This window comes from Sus scrofa, chromosome 15, assembly GCF_000003025.6.
Source record: "Sus scrofa isolate TJ Tabasco breed Duroc chromosome 15, Sscrofa11.1, whole genome shotgun sequence".
NCBI lineage: Eukaryota > Metazoa > Chordata > Mammalia > Artiodactyla > Suidae > Sus > Sus scrofa.
The window spans coordinates 72,896,003-72,916,667 of NC_010457.5; the positions used below are offsets into that span (position 1 = coordinate 72,896,003).

At 37.8% G+C, this 20,665-nt stretch overlaps 1 protein-coding gene across 3 annotated transcripts in view; it reads right to left on the reverse strand.

The window, feature by feature from the left end:
* SCN9A (sodium voltage-gated channel alpha subunit 9) overlaps positions 1-16,350 on the reverse strand; it is a 166,647-nt gene extending 150,297 nt beyond the window's left edge. For all 3 annotated transcript variants that reach the window (XM_021076176.1, XM_021076177.1, XM_021076178.1), the window contains exon 1: positions 16,039-16,350. The gene's annotated coding sequence lies outside the window, so the exon portion shown is untranslated. The remainder of the gene's footprint in view (positions 1-16,038) is intronic.

Below are 20,665 nucleotides of genomic sequence, written 5' to 3' on the forward strand. Positions count from 1 at the left end.
GTGCACAAAAAACTCTGACCATTTTAAGTGATTTTTATCAACTTTCTTATCAATTTATTTTGCACCTAAAGTTCTTAAGAAAGAAGAACAAATTTAGTTACTTCAGAATTGAAAATCTTTGCATTGCACATACAGAAATTTTTCTTCTTCAGGATATTTTAAAGAGTAAAACAAAACTATGATCATTGTAAAACCAAATGACACTGCTTTCTACAAACAGATGGAGATGTACATCATACAGTCTTCAGTCCCTGCTGGACTTAAGGCTCATTAGTCCATGGAGTGTACACAGACTGTGTGTACCGCTTTCAAGAGGTGATGAAAATTATTAAACCCATCAGGCTTGCTAAATGCAAATATACTGAGAGGGTTGAAATATTTAATAAGCAAAAATTGGAATTTTATGAAAATCAAAGTGAAAATAATAATTGAAAGTGTATGAAAATAAGGAATCTGACAAGTGCATAAAAGATTAACCATCTGATAGTAGAAAAGGCTCGTTAGGACTGAACAGGATTATGCAATAAGTTAAAAATGCTGATGCTAGGCAGTAGCCATCATGATACAGAGAAAAATTATTAAAAAAAACAAAAAGGTAGAAATTTCTAGTAGGGGTCAGAGAACTGCTCTTCATTAGTAGTGGATGCTCCAGAACTCAATGTTAAAACAAGAGAAGGCTATAGGTATTTGTTCAAGAAAGTAAAATCCAAGCATAGTGATAGCCGTTGATGAAATATACCTGGCAGATCAGGAATGGTTCAATAGACTCAAAGCCACCTAACTCAATATCAGAACAAGTGAGTTAAGTAGCACACATGCTAAGAGGTTCTTTGGAATATTTGTGGTCATTATCAAGAAAAGTTGTCTTCTACCTAGAAGATTTTTGATGGAGACATTTTTTCAGAATGCATAACAGTAGGGAAAGGAGGTGTTACGATTCCAAAGAAACAGCTTATTTAGTGGAAGTCCACATAGGGGTGGTAAAGAACAATGGAATAAATCGCATGAATTTACAAACAAGTCCTTTGCAAATATGTCCATCAAACTAATATATTCATCAGCAGAGGAACTTCCTGTGCTTTATACTTCTACTCTTATTCCTCTTGGAACTAGAGCCTATCATTATGGCAAAGCCATTTAGTAACCCTGACCTTCAAACCTGGGAGTATGATGAAACCCATCTAATACTGTTTAAAACGTACCCTGTTTTTGAGGTGGTTGTTGTTTAAAAGATATTCAGAAGATAAAATATAAGACTGTTTATAAAAAGGGGTGAATCCGATGTCTCAGAATTTTTCACTTTCTGCCATTTTTAGACAAGATTTTCAGACACTTATAATAGATGCAAACAGGCTTAGAACAGTGGAGAAAATACCAGATTAGATAGGGATCGCAGAGTAACAAATGTGGAGAAAATAATTCCTATCCTTCCTCAAGTTTATATTCCAGTAGATATCTGACCAGAAGATTTGCATTCTGAGATGAGTGTTTAGGTGAAAAGAGTGTATAAGCAAATTCAATAGCAAAGGTGCTTTACAAGCTTTTACTTCTTTTAACTCTTGTTTTAATTAATGTTTTGAATTGTTTATAAATAAAAAAGATGTCCATATGTCATATTTTCATGACAATATAAATTATACACAATGAATTTCTATAAAAAATCACCATTTTTCATTGCTGGCAGCTACGCAAGGGAAAAGGTGCTGCTCAGGGACTGTCTTGTGCAAAAAAAAATATCTGTGGTACAAACTCTGATCTTCAAATCTCAGTTCTTTGCAGCAAACTCTTTTAAAATAACTTCTAAAAAATTGATTGAAATATTTGTCTCTTCACTAAGAATTAAGGGAAAGAAAGGGGAAAGGAGATTTTCCTTCTGATTGCTTTTGATTAAAATGAACCTAAGATTCTAAATAGCAGAAGTCATTGATTTACTAAACACGTAAGGAAACGAGATAGTCTCTTTTTTTTTCATTTATTCATTTGTTTATTTACACAAGTATTATTGAGAACCCACTATGTGTAAAATACTGTGGTATTCTTGGAAGGGGTTATAACCATGGCCAGACAGAATTCTTGCTCTGTTTAATCATATAGTTTAATACCTAGGACCAGAAAAAGAAAGAACTCCTGAATCTATTAACTAGTTAGTAAGGAATCAGAATTCCTAGACTACATAGGAAGGGACCAAAACCAAACATTTTCCAATAGTAAGACTGGTCAAAAGGATGAATGAATCCAATCAGAGAGTAAGAGCATATGAATATATAATATTCTTTCTGCACCAGGAATCCCCCTATGTTGTTACCATACTCTTTCAATAACTCAAGCACTTTAATCTCAGAAAAGCAAAAAAGAAAAAAACACATGGGGTTACTGAAAGGAAAAGTAAACGTTCAGAGAAAGGAATACTGAACTAAAACAAGGCCTTGGGAGTGAATGGGTAAAGGGAAGCTGGAGACTTTTAGACCCTATAATGTCTATAGAAATTGAAAAAAAAAAAAATGGATCACAGATCTAAACATAAGAGCAAAAACTATAAAAAGAAAACACAGAAGAAAACTTTTAGGACATGGGATTTGGTAATGATTTCTTCAATAACGGCACCAAAATTACAAGCAACAAAAGAAAAGATAAATTGGATTTCATAAATATTAAAACTTTTGTTTATCAAAGGACATTATCAGAAAGTAAAAAGACAACCCAGAGAACAAAATATTTGCAAATCATATACTTAAGAGATTTAAATATCCACAATATATAAAGGACTCCTAAACTCAACAGTAAAAACAAACACCTCTATTCTAAAATGAACAAAGGACTCAGACATTTCTTTGAAGAAAATATACAAATGGTCAATATGCACATGAAAAAATATTCAACTTTACTAATCATTAGATAAATGCAAATCAAAACCACCATAAGATCCAACCTCACACCCAGTATACTGACTATTATTTAAAAAGAGAGAAAATAAATATTAGTGAAGGTGTGGTGAAACTGGAACTCTCGTGCATTGCTGGTAGAAATATAAAATAGTACAGACACCATAGAAAGGAGTATGGCAAAAGAATTAAATATAGAATTTTAAAAACAAATATAGAATTATATTATGATCCAGAAATTCCACTTATATACCCAAAAGAATTAAAAGCAGAGATTCAAGAAAATATTTATACATCAATCACAATTTATAATGCTCATCATAGCATTATTCATAATAGTCAAAATGTAAAAACCAATCTAGACATCCATCAGTGGAGGAATCGGATAAAATGTCACATACATATGCACACACATATGTACACACAGCAGAGTACTGTACAGACCTAAAGAGGAAGGAAATTCTGATTCATGCTACAACATCAATGAACCTTAAAAATACCATGCTAGATGAAATAAACCAGACAAAAAGACCAATATTGTATACTTCTACTTATATGAGGTACCTAGGGTAGTCAAATTAAGAAAGAAAGTAGAATAGTGGTTGCAAGGGACTTGGGATAAAGGAAAGAATGAGGAATTATTATCTAGTGGGCACAGAGTTTCAGTGTGGAATGATGGAAAAGTTCTGGGGATGGATGATAGTAGTAATGGTTGTACAACAATGTGAATGTACTTAACGCCCCTGAATTGTACACTTAACAATGGCTGAAATGGGAAATTTTATGTCTATTTTGCCATAAAAATTTATGTTTCATTAATTAATTAATTAATTAATTTTTTGCTTTTTAGGGCTGCACCCACAGCATATGGAAGTTTCCAGGCTAGGGGTCAAATCAGAGCTGCAGCTGCCAGTCTACACCGCAGCTCACAGCAACACTGGATCCTTAACCCACTGAGCGAGGCCAGGGATCGAACCTGCATCCTCATGGATGCTAGTCAGATTCATTAATTGCTGAGCCACGATGGGAACTCCAAAATTTATGTTTTAATTCACAAAAATTTCCTGAAAACTGTAAGGAAGCGGGTCAGTAGGAGACCAAAGTCATAGCAGTTCACAGTGAGTCAAACTTGATGGGATTCATAGGTGTTTCCCTGGCATCTATTCTGCCACAAATCATAGTACTTCTCTATATCTATGCATTATTTCATGAGAAATAATTATGTAACAGATATAAAAATTAATCATAATCTACAAAATATGACTGTACTCTCACCATGTTTTAATTCCCAGAATTTAAATATTTAAAGATACTCTCAGTGGTAACCTCTGTCATATTAACCCTTTTACCCTCAATTGGCTTCCAAGAAGCTAATCTATTACGGATGGGAAGAGGCTATAAAACACTTACATATAAATCACAAATAACTAAAAAATTAATTTTGTATGGAAATGAAGAGTTTCTCAATCATTTATTTGGATTGTGTCCTTACCTATGTCCAGAATGAGATCTAGTTCTTTTGAAATAGCACATTTCATCCCCTCCCAATGTTTGTCCCTTGCCAGCCACTACAACGTTGGCTCATCACACAGACTTCTAGGCAGACTTAGTAGTCTTTTCCATATCAAGTCAAGCCTGTTATCTTCTACCACTTTTCAACTTGCTCTCTGTATATCAGTCACACTGACTTCTCTGCTGCTCTGTAAACACATCAACTATGCCATAAGGCTATTGCAATTGCTGCTTCTTGCGACTGGCATAATTTTCCTGTCGCTTAGCTGGCTCCTCAGTTCTTCACCCCCTTCAGGTCTCTGCCCAAACAGTGTCTCTAAAAAGCTTTTCTGGAGTTCCCGTCGTAGCACAGTGATTAACTAATTAGACTAGGACCCACGAGGTTGTGGGTTGGATCCCTGGCCTTGCTCAGTGGGTTAAGGATCCCGCGTTGCTATGACCTGTGGTGTAGTTCACAGATGCGGCTCAGATCCGGCATTGCTGTGGCTCTGGCCTAGGCCGGTGGCTACAGCTCTGATTCAACTCCTAGCCTGGGAAGCTCCATATGCCGCGGGAAGCGGCCCTAGAAAAGGGAAAAAAAAAAAAAAAAAAAGACAAAAAATAAATAAATAAATAAAAATAAAAAGCTTTTCTAACTATCCTTCTTAAATAATGCCTCCTTCCCTCAATTTTCTTTGTCCTGATTTATTTTTCCTCACAGCATATATTATAATACAAGGTTAGGAAGTGAACATTTGTTTATTTATTATCTGTCTCAAAACTAGCAGGAAACCTCCATGTTTTGTTCAATGCTATACATACAGTGTCTACAGCAGGGTCTTGAGCAAGCTACTCAATAAATACTTGCTGAGGGGAGTGAATAAAGGTAGAGGGGAGGAAAGAAGGAATTGCCGTGAAATTTCAGGAAACATAGACATTCCAAGAATGGTGATGCTCAGAGTTCTAGGAACTGACCTAGAGCAACTCAGCATTGCTTTACCATTACCCTCGGGACCTCTGCCAGGTCCTCCCTCCCCACAAACCTCAATGGCACTGATACCAAGTTGGATATGAATGCCTGACTTACACATTTTGGAAGCCAACCAGATAGGGCTTAATAATTGATCATCAGCTGAAGACAAATCAGTTGGAAATTTTAGTTCAAATGTTTTTTTAAACTATCTAATTAGCAGTCCACCTGTTAAACAAATTCTCCAAAGGATAACTCTCGCTTTTAGAAAAGGATTTGGGCTTAGCCATTTTAATGCATCAACTTGAGGACATGTCAAAATATTTTGGCTCTTTTATGCAAAGAAGGCTAAATATTGTCATCTAGAATTGGCAGAAAATAAGCAAAAATGCTGTTCCTTTCCTGAGTAAGAAATGAGAAACATGACTTTGTTTCATTAGGGCCTAGTAATAATAAAGGCTTGAGAATCATAAATTACTAAATCATTGTTAACTTATTCCTCCTACATTCTTAGAAATGTAAGTTTCAGTGAAAAGAGCTATTTTTAGTAAAAAAGGAGCAAATAGTTGTGCAAGAAACATGCACCATTTATTTGTGAAATATGTATTAAGAATAACTTTATCATAGATGCCAACAAGAACAAGTTATGGGCTTCACTCTTAAAACCTTAACAGCCTAGTGGATAAGTTGCCAATCCACAGTCATCAGAACAGATTGAGACAGATCATAGAACTCAGGAGTCCAATTTCTCATGTTTTTATATCCCACTTGAAGGACAGTGGGATATAAGTAGATAATATATTATTAAAAGAAAACCATTTGCACTAGAAAATTATTATAAGTATTATGTAAAATAAATTATTTTCCCCAAATGTTTTAAAACCCTTAAGAGGAAGCACCCTGAATCACTGATATTAAAGAATCACTTGGAGTTCCCATCGTGGCTCAGTGGTTAACAAATCTGACTTGGAAACATGAGGTTGTGGATTTGATCCCTGGCCTCGCTCAGTCGGTTAAGGATCTGAGCTGTGTGTGGTGTAGGTTGCAGACGTGGCTCAGATCCCATGTTGCTATGGCTCTGGTGTAGACTACAGCTACTAGCAGCTGTAGTTCCGATTGGACCCTAGTCTGGGAACCTCCATATGCTGTGGGTGCGGCTCTAGAAAAAAGATTAAAAAAAAAAAAAAACTGGAAAAAAAAAGAATCATTGTAACGAACATAAATTATTGATTCTTTGTGACAATCAGGACTAAGCTTTAGGTTAGATCATAAGAATACTTTAGATGTACTCTGTCTTATTCTTTCCTTACCCTGCACAAGGTCTTTTGCTTTATCTCCTCCATCCCCTAACACCCGGGATCTCATAGGTCCAACTCCACTCCATTTCACAGCTCATAGTTGAATGAAACTATCCCAGATATTTCACACATGCACACCCTAATGTCACTACTCTTCTTTCAACTCTTGTCTGCCTTGGGAAAGTTCCCTTTCCTGTCTTGGATTCTCTTATAATAAAACAAACAAAACTGTCTGTGGTCAAGTCAGAGTAATACAGTGACACCCCTAGACCAGGAAAGCAAAGTTATTCAATATCTGAAACAACCTCAGAAACAATTTAAATGTACAGATATATTTTATAATATAATGTCTTAAAACTCCTCCCTAAATGTCAATTTCAGTTTAATACAAATGCACTACCCCAAAATCAGTATTCAAGATGAACATGTAAACAATCATGGGCCTTTTTTTTTTTTTTTTTTTTTTTTTTTTGGTCTTTTTCTAGGGTCACACCCGCAGCATATGGAGGTTCCCAGGCTAGGGGTCTAATCAGAGCTGTAGCCACTGGCCTACACCACAGCCACAACAATGCCAGATCTGAGATGCATCTGTGACATATACCACAGCTCACGGCAACGCCAGATCCTTAACCTACAGAGCAAGGCCAGAGATGGAACCCGCAACCTCATGGTTCCTAGTCAGATTCGTTAACCACTGAGCTACAATGGGAACTCCCAGCCTTTCTTTTTCTTGTTCTCTAGTATGGTAATTACATAGTTTGCTATGTTTAATTGCCAATCTAGATCATTTCAGCTTCATTATGGGTTCAAAAGTCTTCTGTAGAATACATGGTAACCAGGTATATCTGTGTGGGATATATGCAAGAATAAATAATATTCTATTTCCATTAAAAAGAACATATATGTTTACTTATATACTTAGTAATCACTGTGAGTCTTTGGGAAGATTAGGTAGCTTCTGAGCCTTAGTGTTTTCTCACCTCAGAGGATGGCTGTGGGGTTTTAAAAGGAGGATTTGCAAATCTCTTAATGTACTGCTCAGCATAAATGAGACTTCCACATATGAAGCTGCTAAATTAATGTTATTATTAGTAGTATTAAGGAGAGGTAAGCTGTGCTGTTTATATTTTCCCTATGGCAGTGCACCTCATATAACTAAAACTATATATATTACTATGTATGTTACTACACATATATTTGCTTTTTAGGGCCACACCTGGGGTATATGGAGGTTCTCAGGTTGGGGGTCAAATCAGAGTTACAGCTGCCAGCCTACACCACAGCCACAGCAATGTGGGATCCAAATCACATCTGCGACCTATACCACAGCTCACAGCAATGCCAGATCCTTAACCCACTGAGTGAGGCCAAGGATTGAACCTACAACCTCAGGGTTATTAATCAGTTTCATTTCTGCTGGGCCACAACGGGAACTCCCCTCTTATACATTCATTTTCTGTCTTCAGATGGAAAACAATAAGAGGCCCACCTCTTATTATTGTAATACTTTCTATCTGAGCAAAAACTGTGAATTAGTAAAGAAAACAATAAATAAAAAATTAATTATTACCCTTAATTTGACATTTGCTTTACAAGAATTTGATTTTTGTTAATGTATCACCAATGAGATAAGGTGAATGAATATATTTGCAAGTATCTCCCTCAGATTCAGACATTTTATTTGCTGATTTAAAAATTCAGTTATATTCCTGATAATTGAATTACTACAGTAAGTTTGATTTCACACATAAGTGAGAAATTTCATGACATGCTCTTTAAAAAAATCCTATCAAAGTAGACACTAGTTGGTGTAAAATGAACTAACAGGACATCTGACAGGTCACTTCCACTGAACTGCTCTCTATTAATGTAGAATTCTGACAGATCAGGTTCAAAAACATATAGAAAAGAAAATATAATTGGATGGTTAAATTATTATTATTATTTTTTTTTTATGACCGCACCTGTGGCACATGCAAGTTCCTGGGCTAGGGACAAATGGGAGCTGTAGCTGCCAGCCTATGCCACAGCCATGGCAATACCAGATCTGAGCTGTATCTGCAACCTGCACTGCAGCTTTCAGTAACTCCGGATCCTTAAGCCACTGAGCGAGGCCAGGGGTGGAACCACATCCTCATGGATACCAATCTGTTTTTTAACCCGCTAAGCCACAACAGGAACTCTGGATGGTTAAATTCTTGATCTTTGAATGCCTCGCCCATGTTTTCCTACCGATAAATTTTTAGATACTTCATATAAACCATTTGTAATAGCCTCTAGCTAAAAACTTTACCAACAGTGTTATAAAGAGTTCAAAATGGAATGATCCTATATTAGAGACATATAATTACACTGTCTTTAAAAACAGTGAGGGGAAACTGCATTATTAATATTCACTGAAATAAGATTAAAAGTAGAAGTAACACTGATAAATTTTAGATGCTATACAATTTGTATTCAAAATATAATCAGAGTACATTGTGACTAGCCAGCATCATTGAACACCTCCTTACCATGTGTACGGCACTAAAATGGCTGTGGTGAGTATACATATATATTAACCTAATTTGTACAGTAATTTGAGGAGTAGACACTATTGAGAAGTGAAAGAATTAGACTGAGATTACATGTACAGCAAGAGAAATATCTAGAAAAACAATTTTTTCACTAATGTAAACACAAATTTATTCCTCTGTGCTTTTAACATGTCATAACAATATTTTATAAAGATTCTGAGCTATAGGAGAGATATAATATGAATTTTCAAAAACGCTTCTCTGTATGGCCATTCCACAAGTATTCATTCCTAAAACTCTATCAGATGGTCTCACGGGACTATTGAGCCCTGAGGATGCAATTTCTTTTCTTCCTACTTGAATTGCCATGAGCCAAGTTTGTCGAGGGTAATAAGAATATACGTCTATTATGTTGATGGGGGAAAAATCATCACTTTAACTTTGTCATATTTGTTCCATGAAAGGATCATCTATAGATTGGTCCCATTAAAAAAAAAAAAAACTTACCTAGAAGGAATGAATGTTAAGTCTATATCGTCATCCAGAGAAAGTGAAAGCATAATTTATGAATAAAATATTCTATTTATCCTATTTAAAATGTACATATAGTAAATTATCCTTAAGTACTAAAGGAAGTGCTGTTCTTTGAACTTGAAAGAATAACCATTTTAAATCACTAAATAATCCCAATACACAAGGGAATATTTCTTTTTCATATAACATTTCTCTCATTTTCCTCAGTTTTATTTTTATGAATGGACTTGAATATCTATATTTACTTCTTTTTTGGACTGCTAAATTAGACTCCCAAGAATATAATGTATTTTTAATTACATTTGATTCTAAGATATACAGTTAATGAGCAACCAGTACAGTGGGCAGATGCTACATCTAGTGAAATCATCTCTATTTTTTAAAAACAATTAGATGACACAGGGAGTTTAGTTTGGCATATAAGACAAACAGGATTTCATTGAACATTTCTCCAAAAATGTCTTTGTACTTTATAATTTACTTTGTACTAAGGGACTTCACACTTATGTTATTTTATTTTTATTATTTTATTTTTAATTAATTATTTATTTGTCTTTTTAAGGGCCACACCCATGGCATATGGAGGTTCCCAGGGGAAGGGTCTAATTGGAGTTATAGCTGCTGGCCTATGCCACAGCCATAGCAACACCAGATCCAAGCCGCATCTGCAACCTACACCACATCTCACGGCAATGCTGGATCTGTACGTAACCCACTGAGCTAAGCCAGGGATTAAATGTGCATCTTCATGGATGCTAGTCAGATTCATTTCCACTTAGCCACGACAGGAACTCCCGTACTTATATTTTAACGCATCTGTCTAATTATATTAATTCTAATTTAGAGGCTCAATTTTCCAATTATTGTATTAATACTTGACTTAATAGTGCAGCAAAATTTGTATTACTGGTATATAGATCAAAAGTTTAGAGATGAGATGGAGGAGAGAAAAGGAAAGAAAAAAGGCATTAATTGCAGGGTAGAGATGGTAGGTTAATGATATTGTAAATGTACTAAGGTCCTCTAAGAGCAAAGAACTTCCAAGTGAACAATCATAGGTCCAATTAAAGTTTTATCATACTTTGATAAATGATTCAGACAGCTTTGTATGAAATCCAAAGAAACATTTTAAAGAAAGCTGTGATCAATAATGGCAGTCTCTCAAACAACTGACACAACAAAGGGAAGTCAAAACAAATAGAAATGAAATTACAATTAAAGTAATGGTATATTTCAACACTAATATATGGTATTTTGGCTCTTGTTTATATCAGTTTAAAAATCCAAAGGTGGAGTTCCTTTTGTGGCTCAGTGGTAACGAACCCAACTAATACCCATGAGGATAGGGGTCTGATCCCTGGCCTTGCTTAAGGGGTTAAGGATCTGGTGTTTCTGTGAGCTGTGGTGTAGGTCACAGACGCAGACTGGATTCTGTGTTGCTGTGGCTGTGGTGTAGGCAGGCAGCTGCAGCTCCGATTCAACCCCTAGCCTGGGAGCCTCCATATGCTGCAGGTGTGGCCCTAAAAAATAAAATAAATAGATATATAGATAGATAGAGATAAAATCCAAAGGTATTCCATTTCCTGTATTAAAGAAGCAATGACAGCATTTTTTCATTCAAGATGCAGTTGTTCTTTTTAAAGAGAAAATTATTTCCTTAGTGGGGCTAAAAAGATATAGGATAATTCAATTCTATACATAATGTCAACTCAAATTTGTTTGTGGCAGATGATGTTTATTGGCGCTATTCAAGGCATTCCCTCTTCCTTCCCGTTTTTCATGGTCTGGCATTTTTCCTCACCACTCAAGGGTTTTACTCCTCCAAACTTCATTCTACCTTTAGCTGCCAAGAGCTGATGGATCTCCCTGTTGTCTAAAGCCACTTCCTTCCAGCTACACAGAGAAGGAAGGGTAAATTACACCTTCAATGAAGAAATTTCATTTTCTAGGATGGCAAGACACCAAATATTCTCTCCTGTTCCACAAAAGTAATCTACCCACATTCTGTGAATGCTCGCCTATAAACCCTCATATGAAGATCATTTTTATACAATCTTAAATGTCCATTTCATTATGACCTTGCCATCTTAAATGGCAATCTAATTCTATATGGTTCTGAAGGAAGCTATAATACCTCCTTGTAAGGATGAATTAACTAATTTGGGATGTGTAAGATGGAGGCCCATCTTCAATCAGTGCACAGAGGCACTCTAATACATTACAACAACCACACTGTGCCACTGAAATTGCAAATTTAGCAAAATCCCTGGTGAAAATTCATGAAATAGTTTAGTTCTTCAAAAAGAAAACTGATTATCAAATTCTTTACCAAAAACAAAGAAAGAACAAACAAAATATGATTGACCACTTGCAAGATAAAAAATATCATTAATCAAGGCTTGTTGGCTAATTGAAAGCTAATTTTTCAAACAAATGTTAACAGGAAACCTATTTGTTTCCTATCTTTAAGTACAGTCTCAGAAAAGGGGAGGGGAACTTACTACCACACAAATAGTATGCATATGTGTGTGTACCAACATGTGTATAAATTCTAGTATAAATATGATGCTGTCATTAACCAGTGTGAATTTTGGGCCCCACTCCCCTGTCCCAATAACAATGACGGATCCTCCTGGATTTTCCCACAGTGTCTCTCTTAGTCTTCTTCAGTGAACACTTTGAACTTATGAAATTAAGTTTGGTGTAAACATCAATTTAGATCACGTGGGTACCCAATGGACTCAGCCTTGTTTGACCACACTCCATCAATGGAGCTCACTCAAATGTCCATATTTATTACAAAACTATATTTTAAATTTAGTGATTACTGCGTGACCTTCAAATTTTGGTAAAAGATACAGATTTAAATCTCATAAAGTCATCACTGTATTTTAGGAGTCACTCACACAAAAATCCAATAAGCCAATAGGCTTACGCACTCTACTGTTTTCTTTCAAATATATTTTAATCCAGTTGTGATCACTGCCTTTCTAAAAATATGTAATATAATCTACTTCCCTTTGAACACCTTAATGCCTACACTGCTGAAAGATGGAAATACATCTCAGGATATTTTAATTTTGCCTCCTCAAAGTCATAAGACAGTGTCATAAACATACCAGATGCTCAAAAAATAAAAACAAAATTGAGCTCTAAAATGCATAGATTTACAGAGTGAGTGGGCTCTAGGGTGAAGTAAGTCTTATCCTTGTAGTTTATTATTTGCATAAATATCTAGGAACCCTCTATTAGTTCACTGCAGCACTGTTCTGGAAGTGGGGTAAAAAATAAACACATAGTATCCATTCATTTGGATCATTCAATACACAAATCCCCCAAATACCCATGTGCTATATAATAAGCACCATGGAGGGAAAAAACAAGGTACCAAGACAGATACCAACAGGTAACAGACTACTTTTGACAAGGTGATCAAGAATGATTTCTGTGAGGAAGAGACCTTTGAGCTGAGACTTAGTTTGTGTAGGAGTTAGGCATTTAAAGACAGGAAGGATGGATGGAGGTTTGGGATTGGCATAAGCACACTGGTATATGGAACGACTGGCCAAAAGCGACCTGCTGTGTAACACAGAGAACTCTATCCAATATGCTGTTATAATCTATATGGGAAAAGAATTTGAAAAGGAATGGAGGTATGCACATGTATGACTGAATCGCTCTGTTTTACAGCAGAAATGATCACAACCTTGTAAATCAACTATACTTAATAAAACCTTAAAAAAATGAAAAAACAAAACAAAACAAAAACAAGACAGGAAGAAATAGTCCAGGAGCTGAGAACACCTGAAGATGCCTTAGGGAGTGAAATTGCTCTAAGAGTTCCAGGTACTGAAATGCCAGGGAGGCTGGTGCATGTAAATGAGTGGGAGATGTACCCAAGGAGGTCACAGAGGAGGGCTAGATCAGAGAGAGAAGTACATAATAACAGAAGGAATTTGTCGTTAATCCCTTTCTGTGTTTCCACATTTATTCCCCTTTCCTATGTAGTTATGAGCTAATGAATGTTTTTTAAGAGGCCTGATAGCATTGCTTTGTATAGAGTGAATTACAAGGGAGCAAACTATGGACGTAGAGAGGCTAATGTGAAGGCTGTAGTAGGAATGCAGGAAGATTATGATGATGCCGGTAATTTGGTAGCACAAAGTCACTGAAAACAGGGTGGGAAGAGGTACATCTGAAAATTATAATTGAATGGAGATTGTTACGGAATCTAAATATGGACTGGTTAGGGATGAAATGCCACGATGAGGAAGAGAAAGCAATCAACACTTGGTGCATGGTGTAACCACTACTTCAGATGAAGAAGACTGGGGAAAAGGATCTAAGGTAGAGTTTTAAGGAAAATCATAAATTCATACTATTATGATCCATCCATTCATATTAGTAAATGCTAAGTTCTTTTACACAGTTAGAAAAATACCGTACAATTCCTCCTTGCATTTCACCCTCTTTCACACATCTGATAGGAATAGATATTAGATCAATATTAGTTTTTACTAAGCATGAAAAATGCAAGATTCTACTTTTTTCTTTGTCACAAAGAAAGTTGGGTCACATTAAATAAGGTGAATAGGACCCCAGTGATTCCACTTCTGACTTCTTACTTTTTCTTTGCTGCCTGAAGTCACCTCAGCAACAGGTAGCAAAAACACAGAAACATTACCACAGGAGGGCTCCCAAGATTATCTCCTGGTCTTCGGAGACACAAGGCAGGAGGATGCTTTTGGCAGGCAGCCAGACCTGACTCATCGTTCTTCTGTAGAAGCATCAGGTACTCTGGAAGCCCTGCCCTGCACCAAAGAATCATGGCAAATCACATACCTGGCTTTTATAAAAATATATCACTATGTCCACAATGGCACAGTTGTTCACTTTTAAAAGGGATCCTTTAATAGACAGGTATTTCAAACATCTACAAAATACAAAAACTTATCTTAAGCAAAACTCCTGTCAGTTGCTAATGGGGGCACATCTTCCATTATATCAAATGCCATATTTTTGTCAAGCATTTTGTTGTGAATAAGCTACTCTAGCAATCATGATCATTCCATACATAGGTCTCCAAAAAGACTAGCCTTCAAATAATTAATAAAATTTTGTTAAAGATCCTACTTAACATAGTTTCTCAAAACATGAATTCTAGTTTAAAGGTTCTAAAATGATGAAAAATAATTTGAAGTCTTTTCAATAAAATGGACTGTTTAATAATTGGATTTCGTTTGCAGATTATATATAGGTAGGTTTTATTGATATTAAAGCAAAAAATCATGAAAATATTTTATATTACCAAGAGAAAGACAGACAATATCTTTCTGCCGCCCATACAAAAGCAGAAGAGAAAAGAACATTAATCGTGTTTCTGAAAAAAAACAACCTTCTAATATTGACTTCACATTCAGCAACTGAAAATCCATCGTTCTTTTAAAAGCCTGTGTTGACTTAGTCTTTATCTTATTGACAGTGGCTTTTAAAAAACTCCCCTAAGCTTCTCTCACTCAAAAATTGCTCTTAGCTTCAAAAGAGATATAAATTACTCCGAAAGCTGCAACTAATAGAAATATTGAAATAAGAAATATGTTTGCTATTATCACAAAAGTTGGCACTGAAGTTTCCAGTTTGTTAATCTTGCTTTAATCTTTTGTCTTGAAAATAAGTAATGAAAACAAGTTTTTTTTCTAAATGGAATGACAGTTTCAGTTGAAGTCCATGAAAAGTTAAAATGATTCTAAATCTTATCTGAATTTCACTATAAAATGCTTACTCCTTTGAAAAAAAATAATAAACTTCATGGAGAAAAGGGGCTAAGCGGTCCGGCCAATTGCTCGTGTTTATGTGCTTCTGCACGGGTGCGGCGCATCCTCGCCATCCCCACAGGTAGCTTCAGCTCTGCTGGTTCTGCACGCTCACCTTTGCAGATGGGAAATATAACCCATGCTTTTTGCTTCTAAAGAATACGACCTGGCCCTGGAACCGAAACCCATCCAACGACTTTGCTAGTCTGCTAGACGAAAGAAATAATAGTAAACCATTAGGTACAGCTGCCTTGCCTTTCCACATTTTCAGAACCTACCAGCAAACCCACACCGTCAAAACTAGCAAAAGACCGGCCTTGCAAGGAAAACAGCTGCCTTTCCAGCTCCTCTTTGTCCAATCGCCGGCACCTCCTCGCCTAGCTTCTCCCCTCTCTACTTTCCAGGTGGCGTAACACCCAGGGGCTAAAACTGAGAGCTGTGAAAACGGACACAGGTGGGTGTGGCGATTGAGGCGAGCAAAGGCAAGAGACCGACGGCTTCCCTCCCCGCCACACCAGACGAAAAGGCACTTACTTGCTACCTTGCCGCGGACCACGTCCATCCAGAGTGCCCACAGGGTCTCGCCCCAGGGAGGGCGCAGGCTTCAGGGGCCCTTACTTGCTCCCGGCCTCCTTCCCCTGGCGTTCTCTCCGCTGCAAGTGATGCTCCCTCTTTCTCTGGGCTCCTGTTGCTCAGAGAATGCCTGCCACTACCCGCCGCGGGCACACAAGCTAGCCCAGCCCCAGCCAGTCGAGCCCTCGGAATTGGACACCGGACACCAGCCGCGGGAGCGCGGCAGAGAACTGGCCAGGAGACTGCGCCCCTCCTTCCGGGGCGCGCCCGGGGAAGCGGCAGCCCCGCCCCGGTTCTTCGACCCCTCCCTGCTCCCCGCCCTTTCCCCACCCTCACTCCCAGGCGCCCCCCCACCTCCCTCAAGAGGCACAGACCCAGCCCCAACCCCGGGGGCTGCGTTGAAGATGCTTGCAGCCTCTCCACAGTGCGCTAGCAGAAGGCAAAGGGGAGGGGGGAGGTCTCACGACAGCCCACCCTCATCAGTTGGGTGGGTGGAGGTGTGTCTGTCTGTCTGTCCAGCAGCCCGAAGAGCCCTTCCCTTACCTCACTCTGACCCCATTACCCCTTCCTCCCTTCCCGCTCAGCAGAATCTGCTAACGTTTCCGAGAAGCCACTTACTGTGGCTTGACTACGAGCCGGAGAGAGCTACGGGCAGAGGAGGTGGGGACCGATGGCAGAGGCCCAGCCTATGCCTCCTGGGTCCTGGGTCCTGGGTCCTGGGCTTCGAGGGTTCGACACTGGAAATCGGTTCCTTCCCTGGGACTTTGCCCACGGAGGTTGGGGCGGTGGCGCGCAAACCCTGTTCTAGGTTGCGATTTTTTCTTCTTTTCCTCCCCCCCACCCCCGCTCGGATAGATCGATCGATCAGGTTGCCAAGTCTTTCAGGCAAGCAAAGAATGCATTTTCTTTCAAAGGTGGAGTGAGGAGGCCAGGTTGCCGCGGGTGGAGAGGGAGACGTGGAGCAGAGGCTGTCTTCCTGGACCTGGGACCTGCTCATCTGGATACACCATTAGTCGGTTGTATAGGTTCTGACTTCTGGGTAGGAGCGTCTGAAAAGAAATCTTTATAAATCATTTTGTGCAATATGTGTGTGCGCGCGAGTGTTTTCTACAGCAGCCTGCTGGGAGGAAGAGCAATGAAAACAAGACGGAATTATCTTTCTCAAAGAGAAACAGGATATTTCCACCAAGGGGATATCGAAGTATTACGACGTTGAGGCAGGATGGATTTCTAGATTCCAGCCTTAAAAGAGGACAGATCACTTTGTAGCATAAACAGGAGTAATGAGCATTTGCATCTACAGTGTTATTTGCTTCCACTCCTATTATGGAAATGGTTTTTAGTGGTAAAAACACCTGTTTCAAGCCCAGGTTTACCTTTCTGGGTTGCTTGCTGAGCTTCTGAGATTTGCCAAGGGGCTTTGTACTTTACATTCATGACTTGTAAGATGTGCTGTTGAAGGAAGGAGCGAGACTCTCCACTGAAGGGTGAGCTCCTTTAATTGGGGACAATACTCAATGCCAAGTCATGGCCAAGTCACTTTCTCTTCCTTATTATTTGCAGACATAAGAAGAGTATTAGGAGTGACAGCCTTTTGGATTAGAAGCATTCAATGCCACTCTTTTCTTAGCACCTTGAAGTCTCTCTTGAACTAAATTATCCGATCCATGGTCATTGAGATGTAAAATGAGCTGAATCAACTCTTTCTCTTATAGCTGTCTGACATCTGATTTCCATGTCATTAGGGAATAAGCCATGTGACATTCAGAATAATTAGAATTCACAAAGTTTCAAATCCATGTTATTTTTTCCTTAAGATAAATTAGAACATAAAGACTCCAGCTGATTAAGACAAAGAAAAAATGGTCAATGCCTCTGAAATTATAAAATGTCCTAATATGATGAACACAGTTTTGATCAAATTGCAAAATACTGTAAGCTTTTTTACTTCTTTTTTTTTTTTTTTTAGAGCCACACCCTTGGCATATAGAAGTTCCCAGGCTAGGGATCTTCAGCTGCCTGCCTACGCCACAGCCACAGCATTGCAGGATCTGAGCCCGACCTACACCAAATCTCAAAGCAACCCAATGAGCAAGGCCAGGGATTGAACCCACACCCTCATGGAAAATAGTTGGGTTTTGGAGTTCTCCTCGTGGAGCAGTGGTTAACAAATCCGACTAGGAACCATGAGGTTGCTGGTTCCGTCCCTGCCCTTGCTCAGGGGGTTAACGATCCCACATTGCCCTGAGCTGTGGTGTAGGTTGCAGACGAGGCTGGGATCCCGCGTTGCTGTGGCTCTGGCGTAGACTGGTGGCTACAGCTCCGATTAGACCCCTAGCCTGGGAACCTCCATATGCCGCGGGAGCGGCCCAAAGAAATAGCAAAAAGACAAAAAAAAAAAAAAAAAGAAAAAAAAGAAAAAAGAAAATAGTCGGGTTTGTAACCTGCTGAGCTACAGTGGGAACTCCCAATACTGACAGCTTCAAAGAGGCAATCAAGAGCAAACCAAAGTACTATATTATAAAATATAGAATGAGCTTATTGGATTTGTTATTCCTTGAGATAGTGCAAAAGCAGGACAGAAATTGAGTGAAGATGAATTGATAAATGATGGCACCATATGGAATTATAGGAAATTAGAGTCACCTTTGGTAGCTAACATCCTAAAATACTACCCAGAAAACATACTACCCAGAAAACATCACTTGGGATAGTGATGAAATACCAGGCTGGATGATCCACTGATATAATGAAGGGTAGCAGTTTTTATTAATAGACAAAAAAGTTCTTCCCACCTGTGTAGTAAGGAACAGATTTAGTATCCCTCTCCCCATCACTAAAAAATCATAAATAATATACACCAGCTTTGCCACTCTATTTAATATACTTGGGTTCTTAGTAGGGTCTTTAAACCTCTTTGGTTTGTTTAGGGCATCCTGGTGGGATTTTGCCTGTGAATTCACTGGCAAAGCAGGAGGTATATTATTCATTATTTTTCTAATGCACTTTCAACTCTCAACTATTTATCAACCATCTATTTAGTTTTTGTATCATTTTGAGTCTCCCAAGCATTTTGTAATCTATGGCTTTTAGTATAGGCTATCTGTGTTTTTACTGCTCCTTTGGCAGTGCTGAGAATTTTTTGTCTCTGTTTAAATTCTAAAAAAGACTGTCTGAGTCTCCTATTGAATATTATACTAAGTACCCCCTAAGAATTTACCAAACACTAAGTGATGATATCACATGTAGATGTATTGTAGGTAGTCCCTTTGAGAAAGTTAAAGAGTAGGCTTGAATTATGGGAGGCAGAGAAGATACCCACTTGAACCAGGCAACAACCAATAAATTCTTGGACTATTCACAACTGATCTTCTATAATTTGGGTAGAAGGAAAGTAAAATTTTTATACTTTGAAATTAACTAATATTGTACTTTAAAAGTAGAACAAAAGTAAATAATTTTGTTTTATTTGGTGATAACATGGATATCTACACATCTATCTTTTCCACAATCATCACTCCAGTTTTCAAAACTGTAAGTTTTTTCTGGAAAGTGGATAAGTATGCAGTAATATGAGAAAGTAAACTAATTTCTAGAAGGCTATTTTTTCTTATTAAATGGGATTAGGAATATATATTTATTGTCTAACATCTGCTACATGGCAATATTCTAATTTGAGAAAAAAAATTATACTGTTGTGAAAATGGAAGACTATAGCTCCAAATTTTTCCTATATACATAGCTAAAAAGTAGAGTTCAAAAGCAGAATTTCGAAGTAGGATTAAAAAGAATTGGAACTATAATTAAAACATGGTGCAATACACAAGGAAGACTATCTGACAGAGGTTACAGTGATAAGAAAGATGGACAAATTATACATAATGAAACAACAGAAGAAAAGCAGTTTCCTAAAAACATATCAACATCAGAGTGTTTGCTGATCTAATCTGATGTGATTATGGCCTTTGTAGCAGTAAACTCAGGTAAAAAAAATAAATGTGCTTTGTTTTGCATGTCATAGATGCTTAGTAAATTTATTGAATTATCAGTTATCCATGAAGACTTCTTCCCAAAAGATCAAACAGTCCCTCAATGGGTCCTTTACCAGAATAACACTTTTGATGATGATGTGCTTTCTATGGAACGCTTTTGGATCACAACTGCTGTTACCCACGTCCCCTTCTTGCAGAAGCCTTAAACTAGAAAATGTTACACAATATATGAAACATTTGCTTTTAGACATTTGCGCAACATACTATGCAAAACTGTGAACCCCCTAGAGAAAGGAAATAAACAAGGTGAGTTCCCTGATCGTCCCATATTCCTACGTGAAATTAGTTCTTAGACTGTAGCACTGAAAAAGGAATCCCCCAAAAGATCCCACAATCTTCCTGAGTTGAAAAGACAGAAACTAGAGTTTGAGAGGCTGAGGCACCTGGAATGCGGGGGCTGGAGAGATGGGAACTGCCTATAGAGTAAGCCATGACCTGCAGGGGAGGGTGCTCACCTTTTTGGTTAATACTCATGTGCTGTTTTGGGAAAACAGACATACCTAAGGCCAGGGAAAAAAGTAATGGAAAGCAGCATG